The 6036-nt window shown below is 39.3% G+C and overlaps 3 non-coding genes across 3 annotated transcripts; all 3 read left to right on the top strand.

Moving 5' to 3' along the window:
- Positions 1-2284: 2284 nt before the first annotated feature.
- Positions 2285-2357, top strand: TRNAR-UCG (transfer RNA arginine (anticodon UCG)). Its single transcript has one exon. It is a non-coding gene; the product is annotated as a tRNA-Arg (tRNA).
- Positions 2358-4112: 1755 nt separating this feature from the next.
- TRNAR-UCG (transfer RNA arginine (anticodon UCG)) lies at positions 4113-4185 on the top strand. The gene has a single exon. It is a non-coding gene; the product is annotated as a tRNA-Arg (tRNA).
- A 1752-nt stretch (positions 4186-5937) lies between these two features.
- On the top strand, positions 5938-6010 carry TRNAR-UCG (transfer RNA arginine (anticodon UCG)). Its single transcript has one exon. It is a non-coding gene; the product is annotated as a tRNA-Arg (tRNA).
- The last annotated feature ends 26 nt before the right edge of the window (positions 6011-6036 follow it).

The raw sequence follows: 6036 nt of genomic DNA, 5'->3' as shown, positions 1-6036 counted from the left end.
GGACTCACTTAAAATATTCTCTTTCAAAATGATTGTTTTGAGCTGCTGTGAATTTTATTTTTTCTAGAGGTGGTGACAGGCCTTCAGGTACGTGCTTAGGTCAAGGCCCTGTTCATTTCACTTGTATAAGCTAATTCAGGGAGCAAATTAGCAAGTCAAGAAATGGGAACTCAGAACTACTGTCAAAGCAGTTTCATTCTCTTTTCAAATAATCAAAAAATCCCATTGCAGCATGAAAGAGAGTATTAAATAAAAGAAGAAAGGAGGATTAACAGCAAAAAAGCACGTTATAAGATATGAAACTTTGGAAATTATCAAGATATTGTTTGAAAAAACTCCTTTGATGGAAAGAAGATGAAGAACGATATGGGATCCTGAACTGCACAACTGTAATTGATATGTTCCACATCCATTCATACCACCTAACCCTAAACACCCACAAATATAGCAGGCAGTGACCATGTGGCCTAATGGATAAGGCGTCTGACTTCAGATCAGAAGATTGAGGGTTCGAGTCCCTTCATGGATGAGTCTTTTTCTCACAGCACCCAACTTATCTTTACATACAAATTGGAGGCACACTCTTACAATACTCGTTTCACTCTCACTCATTAATAAAGCCCAACGCAAACTGCACAATCAGTCACACTATGCCTTCAGCATTGCTACTTTTCTGTCTTTCTGCCATACCAAAGTACCTCTTCAAAAATTCCACGGATATGCAATACGTATGCAACAATATGACATGGCACAATCATTCTGAACAGAACTGTGGGTAAATGCAGTGCAGGGTGTGTGTGCGCGTGCAGAAAGCAGAAACAATGCATGCGTAGAAGCTCTATGATTTTCTCCAGGAATTATGCAAATTGTCCCTCAGAAAAAGTATAGTACTAGAGAAGAATCATAAAGGATTGACACAATTGCTGCCTTTGCTGTTGCCCCAGTTGTGTAATCTGTCAAGGACTGATCTCTTGCAGATTGAGGCACCTAGTTGCAATTGTGTGGTAAAAATCACCCTTACAACCATTTTTGCTATAAACTTGAGATCTTTCTGAGATACTATCTCACAGACTTCTTATGAATGAGGAACTCTGAAATTGTCACATTCCAATTTGTACGTCCTTAAAACCATGCTGGTTATTCAAATCGGCAGATTGTTTTGTAAATTCCTTTCTGTCTCGAGTTGTAGCTATATTGATACAGAGGCATAATTGTTTGAATGATATATATTGGTTTGATTGAAATATGTTCGTAGAGGTGGTGATAGGCTTTCTGTGTCTGTCTGAGAGCAAGGACCGGTTAACGTCTTTTTCCAAGAGCAGTTTGTTGTGAAAGGTATCAGGCAAAGGAGTATGTATAGTGATGTGGTTCTCTGACTGCTTCTATCCACTTGCCAAAAGTTCCAAGGCCCTAGGATAGCACAAAAACGGTAAGATTGAAGTGGTGGGTGGCAGAGGTTTAAAATGGTTAGTTTAGTTAAAGACAGAAAAGTGAAATGGATGACTGCAGAAATACTGTATGTGGCCATGAACTGAGATGAAAGGATGATTTTGGAACTCAGTCTTGCACATTACCCTCAATGCCGCAATGGATAGGGCACTACTCTCACAGACCAGGGTGTGTAAGTTTAAGTCTATCTGAGGTGCACACCCTGAACTAATACATTTTTGCTGAAACCTAATCATATTGTTTACTCGTCCTCGTAGCAGCTTGCCAGGGTGATAGTATATTGCAACAGAACCATTCCACTTCTTCACTGAAAAGAGTCATGCTGGTTACCCAAATGTGCAGCGTGTCATTTTATACAGCTTTCTTTATTGAAATTAAACTTGGACTCACTTGAAATATTCTCTTTCAAAATTATTGTTTTGAGCTGCTATGAATTTTATTTCTAGAGGTGCTGACAGACTTTCAGGTCCGTGCTTAGGTCAAGGCCCTGTTCATTTCACTTGTATAAGCTAATTCAGGGAGCAAATTAGCAAGTCAAGAAATGGGAACTCAGAACTACTGTCAAAGCAGTTTCATTCTCTTTTCAAATAATCCAAAAATCCCATTGCAGCATGAAAGAGAGTATTAAATAAATGAAGAAAGGAGGACTAACGGCAAAAAAGCACGTTATAAGATATGAAACTTTGGAAATTATCAAGATATTGTTTGAAAAAACTCCTTTGATGGAAAGAAAATGAAGAACGGTATGGGATCCTGAACTGCGCAACTGTAATTGATATGGTCCACATCCATTCATACCACCTAACCCTAAACACCCAAACTTATTGCAGTCAGTGACCATGTGGCCTAATGGATAAGGCGTCTGACTTCGGATCAGAAGATTGAGGGTTCGAGTCCCTTCATGGTTGAGTCTTTTTCTCACAGCACCCAACTTATCTTTACATACAAACTGGAGGCACACTCTTACAATACTCTTTTCACTCTCACTCATTAAGAAAGCCCAATACAAACTGCACAATCAGTCACATTATCCCTTCAGCATTGCAACTTTTCTGTCTTTCTGCCATACCAAAGTACCTCTTTATAAATGCCACGGATATGCAATACATATACAACAATATGACATGGCACAATCATTCTGAACAGAACTGTGGGTAGATTCAGTGCAGGGAGTGTGTGTGCGTGCAGAAAGCAGAAAGTATGGATGCCTAGAAGCTCTATGATTTTCTCCAGGAATAATGCAAATTGTCCCTCAGAAAAAGTATAGTACTAGAGAAGAATCATAAAGGATTGACACAATTGCTGCCTTTGCTGTTGCCCCAGTTGTGTAATCTGTCAAGGACTGGTCTCTTGCAGATTGAGGCACCTAGTTGCAATTGTATGGTAAAAATCACCCTTACAACCATTTTTGCTATAAACTTGAGATCTTTCTGAGATACTATCTCACAGACTTCTTATGAATGAGGAACTCTGAAATTGTCACATTCCAATTTGTACGTCCTTAAAACTATGCTGGTTACTCAAATGGGCAGATTGTTTTTTAAATTCCTTTCTGTCTCGAGTTGTAGTTATATTGATACAGAGGCATAATTGTTGAATGGTATATATTGGTTTCATTGAAATATGTTCGTAGAGGTGGTGATAGGCTTTCTGTGTCTGTCTGAGAGCAAGGACCGGTTAATGTCTTTTTCCAAGAGCAGTTTGTTGTGAAAGGTATCAGGCAAAGGAGTATGTATTGTGATGTGGTTCTCTGACTGCTTCTGTCCACTTGCCAAAAGTTCCAAGGCCCTATGATAGCACAAAAACGGTAAGATTGAAGTGGTGGGTGCCGGAGGTTTAAAATGGTTAGTTTAATTAAAGACTGAAAAGTGAAACGAATGACTGCAGAAATACTGTATGTGGCCATGAACTGAGATGAAAGGATGATTTTGGAACTCTGTCTTGCAGATTACCCTCAATGCCGCAATGGATAGGGCACTACTCTCACAGACCAGGGTGTGTAAGTTTAAGTCTATCTGAGGTGCACACCCTGAACTAATACATTTTTGCTGAAACCTAATCATATTGTTTACTCTTCCTCGTAGCAGCTTGCTAGGGTGATAGTATATTGCAACAGAACCATTCCACTTCTTCACTGAAAAGAGTCATGCTGGTTACCCAAATGTGCAGCGTGTCATTTTACACAGCTTTCTTTATTGAAATTAAACTTGGACTCACTTGAAATATTCTCTTTCAAAATGAATGTTTTGAGCTGCTGTGAATTGTATTTTCTAGAGGTGGTGACAGGCTTTCAGGTACGTGCTTAGGTCAAGGCCCTGTTCACGTCACTTGTATAAGCTAATTCAGGGAGCAAATTAGCAAGTCAATAAATGGGAAGTCTGAACTACTGTCAAAGTAGTTTCATTCTCTTTTCAAATAATCCAAAAATACCATTGCAGCATAAAACAGAGTATTCAATAAAAGAAGATAGGAGGATTAACGGCAAAAAAGCCCATCATAAGATATGAAACTTTGGAAATTATCTAGATATTGTTTGAAAAAACTCCTTTGATGGAAAGAAGATGAAGAACGGTATGGGATCCTGTCCTGCGCAACTGTAATTGATATGTTCCACATCCATTCATACCACCTAACCCTAAACACCCAAATCTATTGCAGTCAGTGACCATGTGGCCTAATGGATAAGGCGTCTGACTTCGGATCAGAAGATTGAGGGTTCGAGTCCCTTCATGGTTGAACCTTTTTCTCACAGCACCCAACTTATCTTTACATACAAACTGGAAATACACTCTTACAATACTCCTTTCACTCTCACTCATGAAGAAAGCCCAATGCAAACTGCACAATCAGTCACGTTATGCCTTCAGCATTGCTACTTTTCTGTCTTTCTGCCATACCAAAGTACCTCTTCATAAATGCCACGGATATGCAATACGTATACAACAATATGACATGGCACAATCATTCCGAACAGAACTGTGGGTAGATTCAGTGCAGGGAGTGTGTGCGTGCAGAAAGCAGAAACTATGCATGGGTAGAAGCTCTATGATTTTCTCCAGGAATAATGCAAATTGTCCCTCAGAAAAAGTATAGTACTAGAGAAGAATCATAAAGGATTGACACAATTGCTGCCTTTGCTGTTGCCCCAGTTGTGTAATCTGTCAAGGACTGGTCTCTTGCAGATTGAGGCACCTAGTTGCAATTGTGTGGTAAAAATCACCCTAACAACCATTTTTGCTATAAACTTGAGATCTTTCTGAGATACTATCTCACAGACTTCTTATGAATGAGGAACTCTGAAATTGTCACATTCCAATGTGTACGTCCTTAAAACTATGCTGGTTATTCAAATGGGCAGATTGTTTTTTAAATTCCTTCTGTCTCGAGTTGTAGTTATATTGATACAGAGGCATAATTGTTGAATGATATATATTGGTTTGATTGAAATATGTTCGTAGAGGTGGTGATAGGCTTTCTGTGTCTGTCTGAGAGCAAGGACCGGTTAACTTCTTTTTCCAAGAGCAGTTTGTTGTGAAAGGTATCAGGCAAAGGAGTATGTATTGTGATGTGGTTCTCTGACTGCTTCTGTCCACTTGCCAAAAGTTCCAAGGCCCTATGATAGCACAAAAACGGTAAGATTGAAGTGGTGGGTGCCGGAGGTTTAAAATGGTTAGTTTAATTAAAGACTGAAAAGTGAAACGAATGACTGCAGAAATACTGTATGTGGCCATGAACTGAGATGAAAGGATGATTTTGGAACTCTGTCTTGCAGATTACCCTCAATGCCGCAATGGATAGGGCACTACTCTCACAGACCAGGGTGTGTAAGTTTAAGTCTATCTGAGGTGCACACCCTGAACTAATACATTTTTGCTGAAACCTAATCATATTGTTTACTCTTCCTCGTAGCAGCTTGCTAGGGTGATAGTATATTGCAACAGAACCATTCCACTTCTTCACTGAAAAGAGTCATGCTGGTTACCCAAATGTGCAGCGTGTCATTTTACACAGCTTTCTTTATTGAAATTAAACTTGGACTCACTTGAAATATTCTCTTTCAAAATGAATGTTTTGAGCTGCTGTGAATTGTATTTTCTAGAGGTGGTGACAGGCTTTCAGGTACGTGCTTAGGTCAAGGCCCTGTTCACGTCACTTGTATAAGCTAATTCAGGGAGCAAATTAGCAAGTCAATAAATGGGAAGTCTGAACTACTGTCAAAGTAGTTTCATTCTCTTTTCAAATAATCCAAAAATACCATTGCAGCATAAAACAGAGTATTCAATAAAAGAAGATAGGAGGATTAACGGCAAAAAAGCACATCATAAGATATGAAACTTTGGAAATTATCTAGATATTGTTTGAAAAAACTCCTTTGATGGAAAGAAGATGAAGAACGGTATGGGATCCTGTCCTGCGCAACTGTAATTGATATGTTCCACATCCATTCATACCACCTAACCCTAAACACCCAAATCTATTGCAGTCAGTGACCATGTGGCCTAATGGATAAGGCGTCTGACTTCGGATCAGAAGATTGAGGGTTCGAGTCCCTTCATGGTTGAACCTTTCTCTCACAGCACCCAACTT

This window comes from Pleurodeles waltl, chromosome 4_1 (assembly GCF_031143425.1).
Source record: "Pleurodeles waltl isolate 20211129_DDA chromosome 4_1, aPleWal1.hap1.20221129, whole genome shotgun sequence".
Lineage (NCBI taxonomy): Eukaryota > Metazoa > Chordata > Amphibia > Caudata > Salamandridae > Pleurodeles > Pleurodeles waltl.
The sequence above is the reverse complement of the archived record's forward strand: the minus strand, read 5'-3'. Positions and strand labels throughout refer to the sequence as shown.